Below are 12,970 nucleotides of genomic sequence, written 5' to 3'. Positions count from 1 at the left end.
TGTATTATAGCAGCCATCAGTGCTGCAGGTCTTCAAGTAAAAAATAAAGTAAGAAAAATATTTTATAAAAGTGTAAAAACAAGTTATAAAAGTTACAAAAACAAAAAATGCTTTTTTTCCTATAATAAGTCTTTTATTATAGGAAAAAAATGAAAATGTTAAAAAAAAAAAAAAAAGGACCCAAACTATAATATTATTTTTACCGCACGGTGAACAGCGCCAAAAAAAATAATTAAAAAACAATGTCAGAATCACAATTTTTTTGGTGATCAACCCTCCAAAAATATAGAATAAAAAGTGATCAAAAAGTCGCATGTACCCCAAAATAATACCAATAAAAACGACAACCCGTCCCGCAAAAAACAAGCCCTTACACAGCTTTTTTGACTGAAGAATAAAAAAAGTTATGGCTCTCAGAATATGGTGATACATTTATCGAAGTGATTTTATTGCGCAAATGCCACAAAACATAAAAAAACTATATACATCTGATATCGCTGTAATCCTATCGACCCGCAGAATAAAGTAAAATGTCATTTATAGCGCACGGTGAAAAGTGTAAAAAAAAAAAAAGACAAAAAACAGAATTTGTTTTGTCACTTTGCTTGCCCAAAAAATCTAATAAAAAGTGATAAAAAAAAAATCACATGTACCCTAAAATGCTACCAATGAAAACTACAGATTGTCCCGCAACAAATAAGTCCTCGCACGGCTCCGGTGAAGAAAAAATAAAAAAAGTCCTGGCTCTCAGAATATAGCGACAGAAATTGTGGAGTGTCCAAAAGCTGATAAGATCGGGTGCCATTTATCCAGAGGCGTAGCTAGGTTCTCCAGCACCCGGGGCAAAGATTCAGTTTGGCGCCCCCCCCCCCCCCCCCAACATCTTTCCCGACATCTCCTTCCCCCTCACCATGTTTGTTTTCTCTACCAATCATTTCTTTTTATGTACATTTTACAAGCAATATGGTTCTATACACAACACCAGAACCAAGCTCAGTACATATATACAGCACAAATGCAGCTCAATTTAGTGCAACCCCTGCTGTACAGGTTTGTACGGCGTAAAACTACAGCTCCCAGCATGGCCCGAACAATGGTGAGGATATGCTGGGAGATGCCGTTTCACAAAAAATAAATCCCATCATAATCATCTCGCTGCAGATCATACAGTGACTACATTACTGATTAGAGGCAGAATAAACATTTACATTAAGTGACTCACCGGTGACGTCTCAGATTCTAGTTCTTTTTCTCCATCCGATCCAGACCTCTATGATGACTTCTCCCGGTCACAGCCCATTTCTGCAGTTTGCCGCTCACATGTCTTCAGCTTCTCACTTTTCCAACATTTCTGCACCTATAAATAAAGATAAAGTTCTCATTATACCACACACTACGCCCCTAAATATAATAGCGCCATACACTGCACCTCTAATTATAATAGCACCATACAACGTGTCCCACACACCGTGACCCCTGTAGACAGTGTCTGCCATAGAGCCCCCTGTAGATAGTGCCCCCATATAGACCACCCCTGTATATCGTGTCCCACAAATAACTCCCCCTATAGTGCTCTAGAGATAGCCCAGCCCTGTATATAGTGCTCCATGTATAGCCCAACCCTGTATATAGCCCCCCTGTACATATAGTCCACCCCTGTATATAGTGCTCCACTAGATAGTCCACCCCTGTATATAGTGCTCCACAGATAGCCCACCCCTGTATATAGTATATACAGGGGGGCTATATATAGGGGTGGGCTTTCTGTGGAGCACTATAGGGGGAGCTATTTGTGGGATACTATATACAGGGGTGGGCTATATCTACAGGGGGACTATATACAGGGGTGGGCGATCTATGGAGCACTATATACAGGGGTGGGCTATATCTAAAGGGGGGGCTATATACTTTATAGCCCCCCTGTAGCTATAGCCCACCCCTGTATATGGTGCTCCATAGATAGCCCACCCCAGTATATAGCCCCCCCCTGTAGATAGACACCCCCCCCCATGGATAAAGTCCCCCCCGTAGATAAACCCCCACCGTGTAGACAAAGTCCCCCCCGTGTAGATAAAGTCCTCCCTGTAGATACAGCCACACACTTTTATTGCAATTAAAATATAAAAAACAAAAAACGATTTAAACTCCCCTTAATCCCGCTCCCACGCCGTCCGGCAGCCATGGAGACCAGCTCTCTTCTGCGCAGGTCTCCTAGGGGTTGAACGCAGCATCTATGAAAGGCGCTGGTTGGCTGGGCAGGATGACTTTCCCTGTCACTCAGCGCCTTTCAGCGACGGAAGCTTCACTGGTACAAAAGATACCAGTCGCTTCACTGATGCAAAAGCGCTGAATAGCCGGGCACGGAACGTGCCCGGTCATTCATTGCTTCTAATTGTACCGGTGTCCTATAGACACAGGTACAATTATAGTGCAGGAGGAGATGGCGCTGGCGCCCCCCTCTAAGTTGCGCCCGGGGCACGTGCCCCGCCTGCCCCCCCTAGCTACGCCCCTGATTTATCAGTGCGACATTGGCCACATATCTGCGGATTATTATTTATTTACCGAATTATTATACCCTTTTATTATGTCCTGATGTACTCTGCCCAATTTATACATACCCCCACATCATAAACTGAAATACCAGTAAAACCCCAAACAGAACAGTTACCAAGCAAACTTTGCGCTCCAAATGCCAAATGGCGCTCCCTCCCTTCTGAGCCCCACAGCGTGCCCAAACACCAGCTTACATCCACATATATGATATTTTCTATCTGGGAGAACCCGCTCAACATTGTATGAGGTATTTGTCTTCAGTGGCACAAATTGGGCACAACATATTGTGCGTTAAAATGGCATATCAGAGGAAAATTTTAATTTTCACTTTGCACTATCCGCTGCGCATTAACGCCTTCGCGCACCACGACTTAATAGCATGTCGTGGTGCGGGGGATTATATATGGAGCAGGCTCATGCACTGCGCCCGCGCCATATTCTGCAGGTGTCCGCTGTGTATTACATCTGACACCCGGGACTAATGGACAGGAACAGCTATCGCGCTGTTACAGGAGCCTGTAAAAATGATATTATACTGCAATACATTAGTACTGCAGTGTATTGTACCAGCGACCTAATGATCGCTCGTTCCAGTCCCCTAAAGGGTCTTTTGGGAGGTTTCCACTGTTTTGGTACCTCAGGGGCTTTGCAAATGCGACATGACACCCGAAAACCATTCCAGCTAAATTTGAGCTCCAAAAGCAAAATATTGTTCCTTCCCTTCTGAGTCTTGCCGTTTTTTCCAAACAGCAGTTTATTACCACATATGGGGTAGTCCTGTAATCAGGACAAATTGCTTTACAAATTTTGGGGTGATTTTTCTCCTTTGTTCATTGTAAAAATTAAGCATTTCTATGTTTTTTCAGAAAAAAGTAGATTTTCATTTTCACGGCCTAATTCCACTAAATTCAGCAAAAAAACTGTGGGCTCAAAATGCTAACTATACCCCTAGAAACATTCCTTGAGGGGTGTAGTCCACAAAATGGGGTCACTTTTGGGGGGTTTCCACCGTTTTGCTCCCTCCAGGGCGTTGCAAACGTCACATGGCACTGAAAACCAATCCAGCAAAATCTGCGCTTCAAAATCCAAATGGCGCTCCCTCCCTTCTGAGCTCTGCCGTGGGTCCAAACAGCAGTTTAGTACCACATATGGGGTATTGCTGTAATCGGGAGAAGTAGCTTTACAAGTTTTGGGGTGCTTTTTATTCTTTATTCCTTGCAAATATCTTTTTTTTTTTTAAATATTTTTTCAGAAAAAAAAAGTCGATTTTCACTTTCACTCCAATAAATATAGCAGAAGACCCGTGGGGTCAAGATACTAACTATACCCCTAGAAAAATTCCTTGAGGGGTGCCATTTCCAAAACCGTGTCACTTTTGGGGGATTTCCACTGTTTTGGCACTACAAGACCTCTTCAAACCCGACATGGTGCCTAAAATATATTCTAAAAAAAGGAGGCCACAAAATCCACTAGGTGCTCCTTTGCTTCTGAGGCCGGTATTTCAGTCCATTTTCACACTAGGGCCACATGTGGGATATTTCTAAAAACTGCAGAATCTGGGCAATAAATATTGTGTTGTGTTTCTCTGGTACTCTTTTAATAGAAAAATATAAAACATTACAAAATAAACGGTATTTACAAAACAAACACAACAAAACAAAACTTATGTACATTTCTGTACAATTTACCCAGCCTGGCCCTCCTTACATAAATCCCCATGCATAAATAACTATAATCCCATACTCATTCATACACACACCTAAACCCCCCCCAACCCCAAGAAAACATAACTATAACACTATATACAACATACTCTTAAAAACCATGTGCCAACCAATGGCCCCCTAAAAAAACACCACATATAAAACAAAATAAATAATAATCACAATAAAAATATAAACAAAATAATAATAATAAACTCTAAAAATAAAAGTTACCATCCCATGGTGCACTTACTTCAGTGCACCATGTAAATGAAAAGAAAAGAAAAGAAAACAACAAACAAATCCCCAAAAAAAAGAATTTTTTTTTTTTTTTTTTCATTTTTTTTTATTTTTTTTATTTTTTTCTCCAATTTTTTTTTTCTAAATTTTTTTTATTTTTTTTATTTTTTTTTATATATATTTTTTCCATTTTTTTATTTTATTAACATATCCACATTCATACCTAACCCTGTACATACTAACTCAGCCATCACCTCCCCCAACCAGCATCACGCCTCATGTCCTTCCATGTCCGCATAGTTCAGATGCTGGCCCCCACCACCCAACACATCACCCACCCAGCCCGATCCCACGTCTCATGTCCTCCTCACGTCCACGTAGTCCAGAATCGGGATGGGCACACCCCCAGGCCCCCCACCCCACCTATCTACTGCCCATCTTATCTAAACATTCACTCAAACCCATGCATACACCTATACACCATATAATCATACCGACACATAACTATAACAAAATATCATACTGTATACAATAACCCGAAAACCTAAGTTTGGCTGCTTGTAAGCCCTTTTTCTGTCTCCAAAAAGCTCAAAACAAAAACCTACTTGTGCTTACTCAGCCCATCACCAGAGGAGAGAGAGAGGAAAGCCCCCCTAGAGCACCAGCCCAGAGGCCAAAGCCAACCCCCAACCACCACCCCGGTCCCTATCGCTAAACCTATCCTGCTTGCCCTATCTCTATCCCTTATTACTTTATAAACTAATCTGTCCCTCCTGCTGTCTCTCATTCTGTCCCTATCGCTATTTCCCGGTGTCATGGCCAGGTGCAGACCCCCACCTCCAGTCTAATACCCAGGGGCACTCCCTCCCCTCCCCCTGAAGGTTGGTTCCACCTAGGGCACCCTAAAATTGAAGCCCCTCCAAAGTCGAGAGGCCTTGGATGCACCCAGTTTCTCAACCTCCAGAGACCGGACCTTCACCAGGTCACCCATGATATTCCTACACACCTCGTCCTCCAGGAGGATTTTACACTGAGTCGATACTAAGCACCGTGCGTTCCACGTGAAATACCTGATCACTAAACTAACTAAAAAAGAAGTGCAATGATCCCTTCCACCCAGGTCTCCGAATGCCCCATAGGCCCAACCAGCGTAGGAGAGGTTGGTCAGACCGGGCCAACCGATGGAGGCACCCACCCGTTTGTAAACCTCTGCATTGAAGGGACACTGAAGCAAGAAATGGTCCATGCTTTCCAGCGTGTCATCGCACTCCTCCCGAGGACAACCTCTTTCATCGGAGTTTCTGAACTTCAGATTGCCCCTTACATACAGCCTCCCATGGAAGCAGCGCCAAGCCAGATCCCAAAACTTCTGGGGAATCCTCACAGAGTTTAAAAGTTTTAATCCCACTCCGAGGTCGCTACTTGGGCAGTCCCTGAGCGCCAGGGGCTTCTGGAAGCAGGTCAACAAGACCTTTCTGTCAAGAAATTTTCTCGACATGGTCTTGATCTCCCTCGCCTCCAGACCCCACCGACGAACAACCTTCAGAACCGGGGCGGCATAAGCCGGGAGGTGCCCATGGGGTACACGCATTTCTTTCGCTTGGCCTCCTGTCTCCCATTCCTGGAAGAAAGGCCGAAACCATCCCCTGCAGGAGGATATCCACAGAGGAGCCCTTTCTCTTTCAAAGAGGTTTGCCAAATTAATTTTAATGAAGGTGTTTACTAGAAACACCACTGGGTTAACCATACCTAACCCACCTAGTTTCCTCGGTAGGTAAGTAACCTCCCTCTTGATTAGGTTAAGCCTGTTTCCCCATAACAGTTGGAAGAACAGGCTATAGACCCGAGTCCAGAGAGGTTCTGGCAACATGCACACGCTGCCAAGGTAGAGCAACATGGGCATCAGGTAAGCCTTGGCCAGGTGAACCCTTTCCCTAAGGGACAAAGACCATCCCTTCCATTGGCCAACCTTCTGGGCAGCTATTGATAGCCTACCTTCCCAGTTTTTCATGGGGTAATCACCCGGGCCAAATTCAATGCCTAAGATTTTAGCAGACCCTTTGGGCTCTGGGAGGGTGTCCGGGAGATCAAAACTAGGATCCCCTCCCCCCAGCCAGAGACTTTCACACTTGTCCCGGTTGATCCTGGACCCAGATGCCCGTGAGTAGCGCTCAACTTCTGACATCACCCACTCTGCCTCCCCTCTCGAGGAGACAAAGATAGTGACGTCATCCGCGTACGCAACCACCCTCTGAGTGGCTTCCGGCTCCTCCAAGTCCATCCCCACCCCCGCCAATGGCCCACGATCGAGCCGCCTAAGAAAGGGGTCGATCGCGAAAACATACAGCAAGGGGCTTAAGGGACAACCCTGGCGGACACCAGACCCAACCTCAAAGGGGGTTCCAGTCCAACCATTCACCAGTGCAAAAGACTCAGCCCCAGCGTATAGGGTCTGGAGCCAATTAACGAACTCACCCGGTAGGCCATACCTCAGAAGGACTGACCATAGGTACTTGTGATTCACCCGGTCAAAAGCTTTGGCCTGATCCAAGGACAGCATGTACCCCTCCCATCGGCCAGAATGTCCCTGCTCCACTGCCTCTCTGACACTGAGGACAGCACTAAAGGTGCTGCGGCCTGGAACAGAGCAATGCTGGGCCGACGAAAGGAGCCGGGGTGCAAACTTCACCAGCCGATTAAACAGTACTTTTGCGAGAACCTTTCTGTCCGTATTGAGGAGCGCTATGGGACGCCAGTTCTCAATACGTGTCGAATCCTTACCCTTTGACAGAATGATCAAGGCCGACTTGCCCATTGACTTTGGCAGAGCGCCCGAGGAGAGGCACTCATTAAAAACCGCAGTCAAGAGGGGAACTAAGGTTCCCTTAAAAGCCTTATAAAACTCAGATGTTAAGCCATCTGGGCCTGGCGACTTTTTGATGGCCAACCCATCAAATCGCCAGCATCACTTCCTCTTCCTTGATCGACTCTGTCAAAACACCAAGCGAGGGGTCTGCTCCTGGCTCAGGGATGGTTTCAGCCAGGAAAGCCGACATTTCGTCTCGGTTTAGATCCTGCTCACCCAAAAGCTGCGAATAAAAGGATCTGATGACCTCCAGGATCCCTGATTTGGATCTCATCAGGGAGCCTGTACTATCTACCAGTCCTGTCACCACCTTACGACTCACTGACATCTTGCAGTTCTTGTAAGGGTCGGGCGAGCGGTACCTCCCGAAATCCCGTTCAAGAACCAAAGACGTGTGCCTATCATATTGGCATCTTTTGAGCAGAGCTTTCACCACGGAGATTTCCTCACGGCTACCTCCGGTTGAGACTAGATGTTCGAGTTTCCTCCTCATGTCTTGATACAGGCGATACCTGCTCATAGACCTGAGGCACGAGATCTGACGGAAAAACTCAGCCACCCGTTCTTTGAACACCTCCCACCACTCAGACTTAGTACCACCTAGATCCAATAAAGGTACCTGGCTCTGAAGAAAATCCTCGAAGGCCTGTCTTATCTCTGCTTCTTCCAGGAGAGTAGAATTCAGCCTCCATATACCTCTTCCCATCTGGAGGGACTCTGCAACATTCAAAGAAAACATAATCATACAGTGATCGGAGAACTCCACCTCAACGACGGACACTGCCGAAGAGATGGCGTCCTCCTTTAACCCCTTAAGGACGCAGCCTAGTTTGGGCCTTAAGGCTCAGAGCCCATTTTTCAAATCTGACATATTTCACATTATGTGGTAATAACGTCGGAATGCTTAAACCTATCCAAGCGATTCTGAGATTGTTTTCTCGTGACACTTTGGGCTTCATGTTCGTGGTAAAATTTGGTCGATATATTCAGTCTTTATTTGTGAAAAATTGCAAAATTTAGAGAAAATTTACAAAAAATAGCATTTTTCAGAATTTAAATGCATCTGCTTGAAAAACAGACGGTTATACCACCCAAAATAGTTACTAGTTCACATTTCCCATATGTCTACTTTAGATTGGCATCGTTTTTTGAACATTATTTTATTTTTCTTGGACGTTACAAGGCTTAGAACATAAACAGCAATTTCTCATATTCTTAAGAAAATTTCAAAAGCCTTTTTTTGAAGGTACCAGTTCAGTTCTGAAGTGGATTTGAGGGGCCTATGTATTAGAAACCCCCATAAAACACCCCATTTTAAAAACTAGACCCCTCAAAGTATTCAAAACAGCATATAGAAAGTTTTTTAACCCTTCAGGCATTTCACAGGAATTAAAGCAAAGTGGAAATGAAATTTGCAAATTTCATTTTTGCTGCTGAATTTCAAATTTATTCAATTTTTTTCTGTAACAGAGAAGGTTTTACCAGAGAAATACTACTAAATATGTATTGTCCAGATTCTGCAGTTTTTAGAAATGTCCCACTTGTGGCTCTAGTGCGCTCGTGGACTAAAACACAAGCCCTAGAAGCAAAGAAGCACCTAGTGGATTTTAAGGCCTCTTTTTTATTAGAATATATTTTAGGCAGCATGCCAGGTTTGAAGAGGTGTTGAGGTATCAAAACAATGAAAACCCACCAGAAGTGACCCCATTTTGGAAATTACACCCCTCAAGGAATTCATTTATGGTTTTTGTTATCATTTTGACCGCACAGTTTTTTCACAGCACCTATTTGAATTGGGCTGTGAAATGAAAAAAATGATATTTTTTCCAATAACATGTCATTTTTGATCAAAATTTCTTATTTTCACAGGGAACAACATACCCCATTTTGTTGCCCAATTTGTCCTTAGTGCGGCAATACCCCATTTGTGGTGATAAACTGCCGTTTGGGCCCATGGGAGGGCTCAGAAGGAAAGGAGCGCTATGTGTTTGTTGGAGTCCAGATTTTGCTGGATTGGTTTTCGGGTGCCATGTCGCATTTGCAGAGCCCCAGAGGTATCAAAGCAATGGAAACCCACCAGAAGTGACCCCATTTTGGAAACTACACCCCTCAAGGAATTCATTTATGGTTTTTGTTATCATTTTGACCGCACAGTTTTTTCACAGCACCTATTTGAATTGGGCTGTGAAATGAAAAAAATGATATTTTTTCCAATAACATGTCATTTTTGATCAAAATTTCTTATTTTCACAGGGAACAACATACCCCATTTTGTTGCCCAATTTGTCCTTAGTGCGGCAATACCCCATTTGTGGTGATAAACTGCCGTTTGGGCCCATGGGAGGGCTCAGAAGGAAAGGAGCGCTATGTGTTTGTTGGAGTCCAGATTTTGCTGGATTGGTTTTCGGGTGCCATGTCGCATTTGCAGAGCCCCAGAGGTATCAAAGCAATGGAAACCCACCAGAAGTGACCCCATTTTGGAAACTACACCCCTCAAGGAATTAATTTATGGTTTTTGTTATCATTTTGACCGCACAGTTTTTTCACAGCACCTATTTGAATTGGGCTGTGAAATGAAAAAAATGATATTTTTTCCAATAAGATGTAATTTTTGATCAAAATTTCTTATTTTCACAGGGAACAACATACCCCATTTTGTTGCCCAATTTGTCCTTAGTGCGGCAATACCCCATTTGTTGTGATAAACTGCCGTTTGGGCCCATGGGAGGGCTCAGAAGGAAAGGACCACCATTTGGCCTACTGGAGCTTTTCTGGTGCTAAGTCATGTATGCAGAAGCCCCTGAGGTACCAGTAGAGTTGAAACCCCCGAGAAGTGACCCCATTTTAAAAACGACACCTCTTAAGACATTCATCTAGAGGTGTAGTGAGCATTTTGACCCCACAGGTACTGTGTAAAAGATAATGCGCAGCAGATGGTGCAGAGTGAGATTTGCAATTTTATATATATATATGGCATGTCAGTGTCCGATATAGTGTGCCCAGCATGCGCCACCGGAGATATACACCCCTTAAATTGTAATGTGGGTTCTCCTGGGTACGGCAATACCCTACATGTGGCTGTTATCAGATGCCTGGGCATACGGCAGGGCTCAGAAGGGAAAGATGAGGGGGATAAGCTGTGCGGAGTGCATCAGGGTAAATTAAAAATCAAGGGATGTATGATACATTTTAAAACAATCTTTTATACAGAGCCCTGGTTTTTCGGGACACGTGTCACATTGGTATATTGTGTTCTTCCTTATCCCCCTCTTATAGCAGACTCTGCACCTCTTTTGACTCTTTCCCTTTCCACCGGTTTGGGGAACTTCTCTTGGAAAGTGTTGCCCTGGTACGATGCGTGTGGCCTCGCTTCCAGAAGTACTGGGTGCCCCCCCTTCCTGGTCCCTAAAGATTAGATCTTGAAATTCCAGGAAAGTTCCCGTCTGGCCTACACATCGACGTAGCACGTACGCATTGTACAAAGTCATCTGTATGATGTGCCCGGCCAGCTTCTTATACCACACCGCATGGCGCTGTAGTGCTTCAGGACTTGATTTGACAAGTCCTTCCCTCCCATGTACCTATTGTAGTCCAGGATGCAGTCTGGTTTGGGGGTGGCCTTTCCTTCATATATCCTAAACCTGTAGGTATACCCTGATGCACTCTCGCACAGCTTATACATCTTCACGCCATACCTTGCCCTCTTACCTGGCAGGTACTGGCGGAATTGAACCCTCCCTTTAAAATGTACCAGGGACTCATCAATAGAAATACACTTCTCGGGGGTGTATGCTGGGGAAAACCGGGCACTGAAACGGTCTAATAGGGGTCTCCATTTATACAAACGGTCAAAACTGGGGTCATCTCGGGGTGGGCACGGCTCATTATCAGTATAATGTAAGAAGTGAAGTATTGCCTCATTTATTTATTTTTTTAGGTTCCAGTTCAGTTCTGAAGTTGCTTTGAGGGGCCCATATATTAGAAACCCCAATCAAACACCCCATTTTAGAAACTAGACCCCTCAAAGTATTCACAACAGCATTTAGAAAGTTTATGAACCCTTTAGGTGTTTCACAGAAATTTAGAGCAAAGTAGAGGTGAAATGTACTTTTCTTTTTTTGTCAGAAAATCCTCTTTATACCATTTTTTTTATAACACAAAAGGTTTTATCAGAGAAACGCAACTTAATACGTATTGCCCAGATTCTGCAGTTTAGAGAAATATCCCACATGTGGCCCTCGGGCGGTAATGGACTGAAGCGCCGGCCTCCGAAGCAAAGGAGCACCCAGTGGATTTTGAGCCCTCTTTTTTTATTAGGCACCATGTCCGGTTTGAAGAGGTCTTGTGGTGCCAAAACAGTGGGTAACCCCCAAAAGTGACCTCAATTTGGAAACTAGACCCCTTGAGGAATCCATTGTAGTTTTCTTGGGGTGCATGCGGCTTTTTGATCAGTTTTTATTCTATTTTTAGGTGGCGTGGTGACTAAAAAACCGCAATTCTACTATTGTTTTTTTGTTCTATTTTTTTCACAGCGTTCACCGTGCGCTATAAATGACATATTCACTTTATTCTGCGGGGCGATACGATTACGGCGATACCAGATGTTTATAGTTTTTTTATGTCTTATGGCGTTTGCACAATAAAATACGTTTTGTAATAAATCATTCACTTTTTGTGTTACCTTATTCTAAGAGCCAGAACGTTTTTATTTTTCCTTCAAAAAAGCCGTGCGAGGACTTATTTTTTGCGTAACGAACTGTAGTTTTGATCAGTACCATTTTTAGGTACATGCGACTTTTTGATCTCTTTTTATTCCATTTTTTAGGCGGTCAAGTGACCAAACAATTGTTATTGTGGTACGGTTTATTTTTTATTTTTTTTACGGCGTTCACCGCGCGGGATAAATAACGAAATAATTTTGTAGTTCAGGCCGTTACGGACGCGGCGATACCAATTATGTATAGTTTATTTGTTTATTTATTTATTTATTTTAATAATAAAGACTGACAAGGGAAAAAGGGGTTTTTTAACTTTTATTACTTTTAAAACGTTTATTTTCTTATTTTTACACAACTTTTTTTTACTTTTTTTTAACTTTTTTACTTTGTCCCATTAGGGGACTTGAGGGCAGGAGCCCCTGATCGCTATTCTAATACACTGCACTACATGCGTAGTGCAGTGTATTAGAACTGTCAGCTACTCACTGACAGCAAGCATAGTGGGTCCTGACTCTGTCAGGACCCACTAGGCTTCCGTCTATGGCATAGCCGGACGCCATTTTTTGGTGTCCGGTTGCCATAGTCACCATCGCCGGCCGCTATCGTGTAGCAGGCCGGCGATGGCGGATTAACCCCTAAGAAGCCGCGATCGCTATTGAACGCGGCTTCTGAGGGGTTAAATCTGCGGGGACCACCGCGATCGGTCCCGGCACATTGAGCAGTGATAGTCTGCTGTCGGAAACAGCAGCTATCACAGCTCATGCACGCGCCCCGCGCGAACGGCGCCGTGTTTACTCCATGACATACTATTATGTCATGGAGCGCGAACGATGCACTTACCATGACATAATAGTATGTCCTGGAGCGTTAAGGGGTTAAAAAAAACCTGT

This window comes from Rhinoderma darwinii, chromosome 2 (genome assembly GCF_050947455.1).
Source record: "Rhinoderma darwinii isolate aRhiDar2 chromosome 2, aRhiDar2.hap1, whole genome shotgun sequence".
NCBI lineage: Eukaryota > Metazoa > Chordata > Amphibia > Anura > Rhinodermatidae > Rhinoderma > Rhinoderma darwinii.
Note: the sequence above shows the minus strand (reverse complement) of the source record.